The 12748-nt window shown below is 34.9% G+C and overlaps 1 pseudogene; it reads left to right on the forward strand.

Moving 5' to 3' along the window:
* Positions 1-10075: 10075 nt before the first annotated feature.
* On the forward strand, positions 10076-11028 carry LOC125347843 (annotated as a pseudogene).
* The last annotated feature ends 1720 nt before the right edge of the window (positions 11029-12748 follow it).

The raw sequence follows: 12748 nt of genomic DNA on the forward strand, positions 1-12748 counted from the left end.
TGTTTGGCAAATGTTTCATGGTTGAGACAATAGTAGTTGGAGGAAAAAAGACAGAATCTGTGTTCACCAAATCGGTGTAATTGTTTCACAAGTCTACACTTATCCTTAAAATAACTGTGAAATTCAGGGTGACAATTTTAAGAGATAAAACACATGAATTTTCAAACACTTTTGCTATGTGTTCTGGTTCAATATCATTTAAAATTATCTATTAAAAAAGACGATAATTTTTTAATGAAATCTAGTAGTAAAGATAAGTGTGAAAACATTTTTAATATTTGTTCTAATGGAATAATTGGAAAAATTCCCCCTTTGAAAACAATGTGGTCTTCGTAAAATAATGTTTTTTTTTTTTTTTTTTTGGCCAGTCCTGGGGCTTGGACTCAGGGGCCTGAGCACTGTCCCTGGCTTCTTTTTGCTCAAGGCTGGCACTCTGTCACTTGAGCCACAGCGCCACTTCTGGCCGTTTTCTAAATATGTGGTGCTGGAGAATCGAACCCAGAGCTTCATTATATGAGGTGAGCTCTCTTGCCACTAGGCCATTTTCTCAGTCCCTTGTTCTGTTTTTTAACCACTGATATCTACAAAAGCTCTGCTGTTCCATGAAGGTCTTCGTAATTTTTCTGTCTCATTATTTATAAAATAATTTCTGAATTTCCATGGCTGTAATCTTATTCCTATAAGATAGTTTTCTAACAAAGAATGAAATGCTCTTTAGCTCAATTTATGTCATGTAGGGCAATCTTTTCGCACTAACACCTGAACCTTCACGTTAGATTCACACTGTCAACAAGCACTGTAAAAAAATATTTGCTTGACATTTCCCCCATGATGCCATTAGTTTTCAATTTAATTGTAGTGCTTCTATCCCATCTAAGTGTGACACCCATGAAATAACACAGGTAGCATCAGTAAGATGGGGACAGCTAGGTCCTTTCAGTCGAACAGTGAACAGTTTATTCTTGCAGAAAAGCTCCTTTGTCACCCTGGCACTTTCAATTGCAGAAGATTTGGCTGTGAGAGGGGACAGTTTGAATCTGATCTAGCTCTGCCTCTCTTAATGATGTGCTTGAAAGTGACATGAAACTTTTCAAGTTAGAAGAAATATCCAGCTTTATGCACACACACACACACACACACACACACACACACACACACACACACACACACACAGTAAAATAGCTTTTCTCCCACATTGAATGCTTTAAACCTCTTCACTGTCGGGGGTAGAAGAAGCTTTAAAGCAAAGAAAATAATACTCCCTGCATTATTGAAATCCTTCTCTTTCCTACAGCTTCATTGTCAGTTTTCACCATTGTGTATTCAAAGACAGCCCTGTCAGATTTGAGTCTTATGGTTGTCTGGCCGAGGTGAGGCAATTGAAAATGCCATTTTGATGGAAATTAGACAGATATAATCTCATTTGATTTGATTGAAATCAAGGGAAGATATAAAAGGGTTTTGTACAAGGGACTTAATTATAAGCTTAGATAAGTTTTTAGTCTTCTAAAAATAAAATTAATATATTATTTTTCTTAAAGTAGTTGCCATTTTGCAAAGGAATGCTTTACTCAAGGTTGCCTTTGTGGGGGTTGATTTTCTTTTGTGTACTGAAGAAGATTCCAATATACATTATAAATAATGTTTGCTAAAGGCAGAGACATGTGTTTGCCTACTGGAATGTGCTTTCTAGTTAATCTTTCTTACCTACAATAATTTTAGGCTTGGATATATGGTTTGTTGTGCTCAGGAAATCAGTAAGTAACTTAGTGTAAATAACTCAATGTAATTCTTTCTTCCTGCCATATTTTCCTTTTCTCTTCCACTATGTGAAAAGTGCCTGCTATAAATCATATAGCACATACCTCTTTCAGATTGACTAATGATCAAACAAACTCTGAAGGAAAGTTTGCCAGGTGAATGACACGACACAGGTATTAGTGACCCGGCTAAGTTGACAAGACTAATAAATGTCTTGTTGATGTCAGCATGAGAGTTGAAACTTTCTGTTTATGAGTTAAATACATACTTAATGTTTAACATCATTGAGGTTAGACTTTTCTCTTATAGTAGTACTCGCTGTTGTTGTTTTGTAATACTATGAAACCTAATAGTTGTAGGAGGAGATACTTCAGAATCAGTGGCTATGTCATTGAGAGTGACAGCACTCTCAAGCACACAGAGAGTATACATGTACTAGGACCAGAGTATAGCAACAGATTGTTGTGAAATATAGCTATATGAACCATAAGAGTGACAAAGAAAAGAGCATATAGAGACAAAAGGTAGTGAGGTAAAGAGTAATATACAAGAGTAGCCATATTTTTAAATTAACCATTCATAGTCTTGGAAATTAAATTTCCCAACAATAACACATTATTTATCAAGAACAGTAGCAAGTCTCTTAAAGAAAGGCAGACTTTGTAAGATTGTGCCTTGCTCCATTTCTCTGCTCCTCTCCCCAATTTAATAATAGGCTGAACAATCAGAAAACTCAAGCTTTTATATTGTAAAAGGTACCAACTAGGACTGAAGGACTGAGTTTTAGATGTTCACAAAAACACTCTGCCCAGAGAATATTTTTTTCCTATTTGACCTACTGAGGGAATTATGAGTGCTGATGACATTTCATTTATATGAATTGTCTTGCTTGTAGTCTTTTGGGTAGATGCCCAAAGTGGGACTGCTGGGTCGGAGGGAGCTCTATGTTTAGCCTTCTTAGGAACCTCCTCACTGTTTTCCAGTGGTGTTGAAGAAGTTTGCATTCCTACCAACAATGTAGTAGGGCTCCCTTTTGGCCATATCCTCTCCAGCATTTGTTATTATTGGATTTCCTGATAATTGACAGTCTTACTGGGTACTGTGTATATCACAGCACAACTTGCCATTGCTAAAACATGGTACCAACCTAGATGCCCCTCAGTAGACTGAGTGAATCAGGAAAATGTGTTACATATACACAATGGAATTCTATGCCTCCCTCAGAAGGAATGACACAACCCCATTCATAAGGAAATGGAAGGACTTGGACAAAACAAAACAAAAGCATACTAAGTGAAGTGACCCAGACCCAAAGAAACATAAAAGACACTGCCCCATGCATAAGGAAATGGAACGACTTGGGAAAAAAAAACAAAAACAAACAAACATATTAAGTGACGTGACCCAGACCCAACGAAACATAAACCCTATGGTGTCCCTCATAGGGAATAGGTAGTAGATGATTAGGCTAGCCATGGTAGATCAAAATACCCCAATAGCTACACCCATATGATCACATAAGATGGTGCCAAGTAAAATGAACTCCACGTTATGGAAACAAGAGTTATACCACCCTTGTAATTATTTTCAACATGCCATATGAAACCATAACTTTTTTTCTTCCCTGTTTGTTTGCTTGATTGTTTTGTTTAGTTTTCTTTCTCTTGTATTCTCTTCCTGTGGTTTGTACCCCTGCTACCACCGTATCTCATCTGAGTACCCTGGATACTATTTATATGGGTATTAGAACTGGGGAAGGGAAAGGCAATATCAAAGTCGAGAGACAAAAGACAAAAAGAAATACTTACAAAACCATTTGGTGTAAACTAACTCCACAACTCTTGGGAGGAGAGGGAAAGGGATAAGGGGGAGGGGGGAATTGAGGGAGGAGGTAACAAGTTAAACAAGAAATGTACTCACTGCCTTACATATGAATCTGTAATCCCTCTGTACTACACTTCGACAATAAAGAAAAAAGTTTAATCATAAAAAAGTGGACAAGACATAGAAGAGCCTGGAATAAAAAAAAAAAATTGTCTTCATTTGACCTTACTCAAAATTCCCTCTGTGGGAAAATTCCTAGCCTCACAGTGTTCAACACAAGTCATCAGAAGGAATTATTTAATTTCACTGCTGCCCCAGGCTGTGATACTCTTACTTCAAATAATAAACTGGCCAAAAAGTCAAAAGAAACATCTGAAAATTAGATGAACTCAGAGGACATTGAAAAGTCAAAAAATATTCCATGCTCTAGAGAAATCAACATGAGTAGATAACAAAGAAGAAAACATTTCACTTAGCATCATCTCACTTCACTTAGCATCATCTTGAACTATTGTGATCCTCTGCTAGGATTATCCTAGACATTGACTAATTATTACCAATGAGGGAAACCAGGCAATCCATGGTTCTTTGTGTCTGACTCTCTTAGGAAACAGGAAGTAGTTTGAATTGTTGTTGTACTATGTGTTTGTTTTTTTTTTTTTCTCTTGTCTTTCCAAAGGTTTATCCTCTGACCTGTTGATTTTGGTACCCTGGGTATTGTATATATGTATATATGTTCATCTAAACTAGGGAAGGGAAGGAGGGACATCAAAATGTTGAGACAAAGGATAAAGTGCAAACCAATGCATTATCCATACTTACGTGACAATATGTTGGAAATTAACTATACAACTGGGGATGTTGGGAGGAGGGAAGGTGGGAGAAAAATGAGGGGGAGGGTAACAAGTATTATAAAAATTGTACTCACTATGTTACATATGTAACTTTAACCCCTTTATACATCACTTTGACAATAAAATTAATTAAAAAGAAAGAAAAGAAAATATCACTGCATAATCTCACCATTTATGGACTATCTATTAAAAAAGTTAGAACCTGATAACAGAAATGAAAGCCTGTAGTTCTAGGTACTCAGGGGGCTGAGATCTGAGATCACAGTTCAAAGGCAGCCTAGGCAGAAAAGTCAGTGAGATACTTTTCTCCAAATGACCAAAAGCCAGAAGTGAAACTGTGGCTCAAATGGTAGAGCACTAGCCTTGAGCAAGAAAGCTCAGGGACAGCACTCAGAAACATTCAATCCCCACTACTGGCACACACACACACACACACACACACACACACACACACACACACACACATAACCAGCAAGGTGACAGACAAAGGCATTCCTTCAAATAAAAGTAACTGATGTAGAGTGAGAAACTTCAAGCAATTTCTGTATAGAACTAAAATAGATAGAACTAAACTAACTAAGCAACTTTAGCAGTCATGGATAACAATTAATATGTAATATATATTTTATAAAGACAACAATAAAAATAGCAACAATGTAGCAAAGACAAATGATAAATAACATAAAGTCTGCATCTTCATACTATTTTCTAATTTCTTACCATGTTATTTCAAATGTGGTTTTCAGCATATAATGTTATGAAAAAATAAAAAAAGCTGGACACCTAGCCCAGTTGTAGAACAATTGCTAGTGCATGCAAGGCCTTGCATTTGATACCCAGCATAGTCAATTTTTTAAATTAAGTAATCAAAACTGTGATATATATATATACAATATACATATATATACAATATACATATATACACAAAAAGTAACAGTAAAAAAGTCCTCAAGTCAATTGCTATGTTAACTATACTATACAAATCCTTTAAATTATATGTAATAAATACATCCAAAATTAAAAACATCTAATGAACTGCATGAACTGAACACAAAAATATTACCAAATAAAGAGTTTCCCATATCATATGCATATGCATATCATATGCATATGATCATATGCACACACAGCCACACACACAGAGTCACACACAGCCACACACACGTGGATCAGTCTGCTGGGTAGAAGGACACAAGTCTAGCAAGATGTAACTTGAGGTATTATAACTTCACTATATCATTAGCATGCCATGAGAGTGATAATCTGGAAAATCTATTTTTTTAAAGTAAATAATAATTGTTAATAATTCTCTTATCTAAGAATGATTGTAAGAAGCAGCAATAATCACATGTAGGAATCATATAAAGAAAAAAACATATTTTGGAAATTAGGAATTTTATAGAATTACTTTAAAGTAAGTCTACATCCTCTGTTAAAAAATATAGACAGTTCAATGTTAATTCTCCATCACAATATGCTTCTCACATTTTTCTGTACATTTTTAAAAAATTTTATTCTTAAAGTGACGTACAGAGGAGTTACAGTTATATATGTAAGGTAATAAGTACATTTCTTCTCAACCTTGTTACCTCCTCTGTATTTTTAACTTCTCTTAACTCTAGTACATGCTTTCCTGTACATATGTATACTTCATTCTCAGTTTTCCTTTACTATCTCTATTGTTTATACTTATGATCTTCCCTTAAATATAACTCAATATGATTTATTATTAAAGAAATTTGATAAAAAAAATCTCATTAGGTAAGCATTATTCATTTGTAAATTAAAATTTTACTTTAACTCTGGAAACTGAAGAATATATAATTGAAGACTTTCAAAGAGGTATTTATATAATAATTTTCTATAGGTAGCATTCATGAAAGGTTTTTTCAATAACCTAAAATAATAAACACTTATTTGTTTTCAAACAATTTCTCCTTTTTCAGAAGTTTTTCATGGTAGGAATGAGAAAGTAAAGAAAATCCACTAAAGCTTTATATTTCCAATAGAATTTGGGCTTTGGCTAGAAATGTCACTGCTCAACTGATGAAAAGTCACAGCACCAGTGTAGTAATGCAAAAAAAAAAAGAGAGAGACAGTGAGAGAGAGAGAGAGAGAGAGAGAGAGAGAGAGTGAGTGAGAGAGAGAGAGAGACTAAAACGTGTGGAGAGACAAATCGAAATTTTGTCTGAGGGACCAAGTGAGGATATCACAATGTCAAGTATAAGGTGGTTTTCAGCTCATGACTTCATTTTTTGGCACCTCATTCCTGCCATATCATAGCTGCCAGACACCATCACACACACCCTGCTCCATGTAATAACTGCTTCCATCAATCAGGTCTGAGAAAGAATTCTCATTTAGCCCTCTTCCCTCTCTAACTGCTCCTTTCCTACCATTCTTTACACAGAGCATTTCTGAAAGAAAATGAACTGTCTGTTAAAAGAACATATCTCCTTCCTTGATTCTATCTTGTATACCTCCTGGGGAATTCCTTTAAAACAAAATGCCACATTTCCTTTCTAGGTTGATGGGTTTGTGCCTTTTTTCCATTATAAATATCAATGCTTAGAGATTGTTTAATGCATTTTTAAATTTCTACAATGGCTTCCCAAACTTTTTACTTTGAAAGGACTAGGGCTTTCTAAGTATTAAAAGTCATTGAAATGCATAAAATACCTTGACAAATTGCTTTCAAAACTGCACTTATTAAAGAAATGAGAATCTTCACAGTAGCACAGTTAATAATATAAAAAATTATTCAATAAAAACAGGATACATTACAATATAAGTATAGTGAAATATTTCCTATTATTAAATTTATTTATCCTAAAATGTCTTAATTTAATACCTAATAAAAGCATTAACAAGTGATTTAATGTAGCTTTACTCTAACATGTAAAATTCTTCAATGACAAAATGAAAAAGGAAGTTAAATCTCATTTTAAACAAAAGTTGGGTAAGAAAGGTACTCACTGCCTTATGCATGAAACTGTAACCCCTCTATATATCACTTTAACAATAAAGAAATTAAAAAAAAAACAAAGTGGTTCACATCAGTGATAAAAGGTAGCCAGTCTTTACAATGTGAAAATTCAACTTTTAAGCTTATTTTAAAACCTTAATTTTTTGTTTTGCAAACACCACTCTGAAGCAAAGCAACTAACTTCTGTTGTTTACAAGTTGTATCATCCAATACTAGTCCATGTGCAAAACTGAAGTTTGTTAAATTTTTGTCATTTGGATAAATGTCTTTCAATTTTCCTGACCACATTGAATTTTTCATTTGCATGATGTGATCAAGTTGGGAAGGAGCTTACATTACCCCAATTTGTAACAGAAGAAGACCCTAAGATATGTTTGCAATGTCTGTGTTCTTCACTTCTTATAATATCCATTGTGATATCTCTTTCCAACTGCATTACAAACTGTCACTTTGTCAGTGGAGACCGTCTCCATCAGCTATGCCAATGCTGTTTTATCTGAATTGTCACTCTGTGTCATGTTGATCTGGTTTCATGATTTATAACTGCAATAGTCTCCCAGGGTGCAGGCCCAGAAAATCCCTATATTTGGCTTAATTCTATATTGTCCCCACTCTGAAATGAATGTAAAAAGTAAAAATAAAAGAAATGCCTTTTTCAGTTGCATTTAGCCTTAAGAATACATGGAGGGCTGGGGATATGGCCTAGTGGCAAGTGTGCTTGCCTTGAATACATGAAGCCCTGTGTTCAATTCCCCAGCACCGCATATAAGGAAAACGGCCAGAAGTGATGCTGTGGCTCAAGTGGTAGAGTGCTAGCCTTGATCAAAAAGAAGCCAGGGACAGGGCTAGGCCCTGAGTCCAAGGCCCAGGATTGGCAAAAAAAAAAAATACATGGAGAATCTGGAGAATCTTGTATATGTTTCTATTCTGATAGGAGCATTCTGTCTTCTTGCACCCAGAGAGAGTGGTGTTCCCTTTGTACTTTTCCACCTGTGAGATTTGAGTTAGTCATTGAAGAAAGTATTTGGCCATTCCACCTAAATAGGAATTGGTGATTTCCTGCACCAGTCTACCAAGCCGTTTCTTTATCTGATACTTTTTCCTGAAGGACAGGATGTCAGGAGAACTGACAGTCCACTTTTCTCTCTTAGTATTCTGCCCATGGTCCTGTAAACATGAAGAGAGGCTTTAGGTATTTTCTGTATTTTTTAATGTCTTTTATCTTCAGTGTCAAACTCTCAGGTTATGGATGAGCTTACTCTGCCTTCAACATGGTACATGATAGGTAAAGAATGCCAAACAGAACAAGGGAAATTTTCAGATTATGGCTTTGTTTGTTTACTATCTTGATTTTTGCAATCTCTATGTATTTATAATTTAAAAAATCAAAAAGCATTCACTTATCTTTGTGACTCTAGCAATTGTAATTATTAGAACTAGATAGAAATCAAGTTATTTAAGTGATGTACTAAAGTAGGAAAACATTAGTTTCATTTTCTATTTTATATTTTGAGACTATTAATGCTGTTAACTGTTCATGTTTTACATACTTGAATTGTATTACAATCATTCTAGTATTTTACTGGAAATAAAATATCTAAAATGGTAAGAGCTTAGTTTTCCAATCTTTACATATCACTATAGAAATGATCTTGAAAATGTCCAGTTCAAAATCCTTATCATATCACAGAAGAACTCTATGACTGAGAGAGGTTTCAGCATGCCTGTATTAATGGGAAGCACAAAACTAGAGAATGGTATCTTTGCTCAACCTTATATGCTCAGAATATATAATAAAGTTAATCATAGCAATTTTACTGAATAAATATTTATCTGTGGCCATGAGGAGGTATTTTTGGTTTTATAATTTAAAATTTAAATATCTTAAAGCTATAAAAATGGGGCATATACACAGAAATTTACATTTGATAGTTTAGGTTTAAAAGCTATTGTATTATTTACCAAAGAAAACATAGTAATTATTGTAGAAATATTGTGTGTACGTGTGTGTGTGTGTGTGTGTGTGTACATGGTAATACTGCAAATGCTTAAGATCTGGGATTTTTCAAAACAGGCATTTTCTTATTCAACTTTGTCATAATCTCAGGAGAGTATACATATTTCTTTCATAGTCTCTTTTTTTGTGTCTAGCATTTTATTTCCTTAATCATTTTCCTGCAGTTTCTTTAAACCTTTTTTGGTTTGTCAGCATGTCTGTGCCACAAGAGGATTTTGGGCTGAAAATATTATTACCACCCGTTTGGGAATTGTTTACTCAGTACCACTTTCAAATAATGGAAGCATAACGTGACAGGGCATTTTCAATGCATGGGTTGACATTTTATACAAATAGATGAACTCCATTTCTCTATGAAATATGAAAGAATAATCTGAATATCTTAAATTATCTTAACATATATAAGATATTGTGACATTTCATATTTTATTTAGATCTGTTCTGTTTTTTCCTTTATATAAACTAAATACTGTCAGTTAAGAGTTAACACCAACTCAAAAGTTATCTGCTAAGTATCTTAAAATTTTCTAAAATAAAAGTACAATTTATCTCAAATATGAAGATAAATGTTGGTTGAAAAACGGATGCCTTGAGTAAAGGAGTTGGCGGAAGTGGGACTGAAAGCGTTCCAACATGGCGAACCGTACAGTGAAGGATGTGCATAGCATCCATGGCACCAACCCTCAGTATCTGGTGGAGATCATTCGGACGGGAATCTATGAGTCTAAGTACTGGAAAGAAGAGTGCTTTGGGCTTACAGCTGAACTTGCAGTGGATAAAGCCATGGAGTTGAGGTTTGTCGGTGGCGTCTATGGTGGAAACATAAAACCAACTCCCTTTCTGTGTTTAACCTTGAAGATGCTTCAGATTCAACCTGAGAAGGATATCATTGTTGAATTTATTAAAAATGAAGATTTCAAGTATGTTCGTATGTTGGGGGCACTTTACATGAGACTGACAGGCACTGCAATTGATTGCTACAAGTATTTGGAGCCTTTGTACAATGACTATCGAAAAATCAAGAGCCAGAACCGAAATGGAGAATTTGAACTAATGCATGTAGATGAGTTCATTGATGAACTACTGCACAGTGAGTCTGTGATATTATTCTTCCCCGGCTACAGAAACGCTATGTGCTTGAGGAGGCTGAGCAGCTGGAACCTAGAGTGAGTGCTCTAGAAGAAGACATGGACGACGTGGAGTCCAGTGAAGAGGAGGAAGAAGAAGATGAGAAGCTGGAAAGAGTGCCATCACCTGATCACCGTCGGAGAAGTTACCGAGACCTAGAAAAGCCCCGGCGATCTCCTACACTGCGCTTCAGGAGGAGTAGGAGTCGGTCACCCAGAAGGCGGAGTGGATCACCCAAAAGAAGAAGCCCCTCTCCCCTCCCAGAAAGGCATCGGAGCAAGAGTTCAAGACGTCACCGAAGCAGGTTCCCCGAGATGGAAGGCACAGATCTCGCTCCAAATCTCCAGGTCATCACCGTAGTCACAGACATAGGAGCCACTCAAAGTCTCCAGAAAGGTCCAAGAAGAGCCATAAGAAGACCAGGAGAGGGAATGAGTAATGGACTCAGTTTGGTTTTAGTCCAATGGGCTCTTTGTGGATGTGAATTTATCTGCGAAAATAGAAAGATCAAGATCTACTCTCCAAGCAGTTATAAGAATTTTAGTTTTCTCTTACCAAGTTTTTGGTTTTTGTCATTTTCTTAAATGAAAGAGGTGCTGAGTTTTATTATCTCTTTTTCAACAGTAACCAATCTTTGAGGGATGTTTCCTTAAGGTCAGTCTTTGACCAACCAACTAGGACTATATTCAAGTTTGGGATGATAGGAAGGAATTGGAGATAGGAGGTATGAATGAGAAGTAATGGATGTGGCCAACCAGTGGTCCTTTCCCTGTTTGCTATTAAACTATTTGCCATTTTTCAGTAAAAAAAGAAAAAGAAAAAAGAAAAAAAAAGAAAAATGGATGCCTTTTTGTCAAAAATAATTATCAATTTGTTGAGAATGGTGTGTTTTTATAAGTTGAATGTCAATTTGGGGAAAATGAATGAAACAACAACAGTATTTAAACAGTATTACTATATACAATCATATGTCTGTGGCACTGATATATTACTGATATATTACTCAGTGATGCTCTCTGGGAACCATATACCTATGGCTACAAAGGACCTATTAAACTGTGAACGTTTTTGTACGTGCACACACGTGTGCACTAGTACTTGTGCATGGACTGTTCAATTTTGAAATATGTAGGGAAGATCGCACCAAGCTAGAATGTTTTGAACAAATGTTAATAGTGTAACAAAGACAGAATTTTCTTCCCAAAGCCTTAATCCCAAGACTTTGCACAAATAATACAACCAATGCGTTTATAGAGGCAAATATCCTTTACAGACAGGAAAGCAATTACAGATGAAATTCACTTCTAAGATTTTTACTTCCAATAGTACCTATGACATAGTTTTTACACTATACTTCATGAACTTCCCCCATTGTGAAATCTCCCATGTGTCTGACAGACATATTCCTTTTTTTTTCCTATTACCTTATCTCATAGAGACTTTTTGTTTATACAAAATGAAATAAAATTTCATTTTGTAAAAAGTTGAATCTTTACAGCAGTAGGTACATATGTATTATTCTAAGAAATATAAACCAAAATAGTTTTATACATATGTGAATGAACAAAATATCATTTGAAAAGCATATATATCTGTCAATCATAAAATTTTAATATTTTTTAAATGTGCACAAAAATGGTGTTAAGATGTGCTTGATAAATTAAAAGCTATTATATTTTCATGACTCTGACTTTAATATTTTGGGCAAGTTTTGCTCAAGTCACAGTTTATGTAACTAAATAATATTGAAGCATTTCATAAAATAGTACACCAGCAATTTAAACAACAGCACCTAGGGTACTCAGTCATCATGTAAAAAACCTTTGGAAGCAATGCCTATCTCCTTTTTAGAAATTTCCGTGAGACAAAACAATTTGAAATGCCATTTACCCACACATTTTTCTGCCTTGTTCATATTCTTATTAAAGCTCTTAGGGATTCATCATTATTATGGTTGCAGGGCTAAATAATTTGGCTTTATCATGAATATAATGCCTTACAAATTTCAAATCCTTAGGGTTAAATCATCATAAACTTAAAAATCAATGCCAATTTTACTCCTGTTTTATTACAAGTCTGCTATGTTTCAAGAATGTATTAGCCTCTTCATACTAATAATATCCAAATTTAGAATGCACTTTCAAGGTTAGTTATTTTTGTTAATGTTTTACTGTGACT

This window comes from Perognathus longimembris, chromosome 3, assembly GCF_023159225.1.
Source record: "Perognathus longimembris pacificus isolate PPM17 chromosome 3, ASM2315922v1, whole genome shotgun sequence".
NCBI lineage: Eukaryota > Metazoa > Chordata > Mammalia > Rodentia > Heteromyidae > Perognathus > Perognathus longimembris.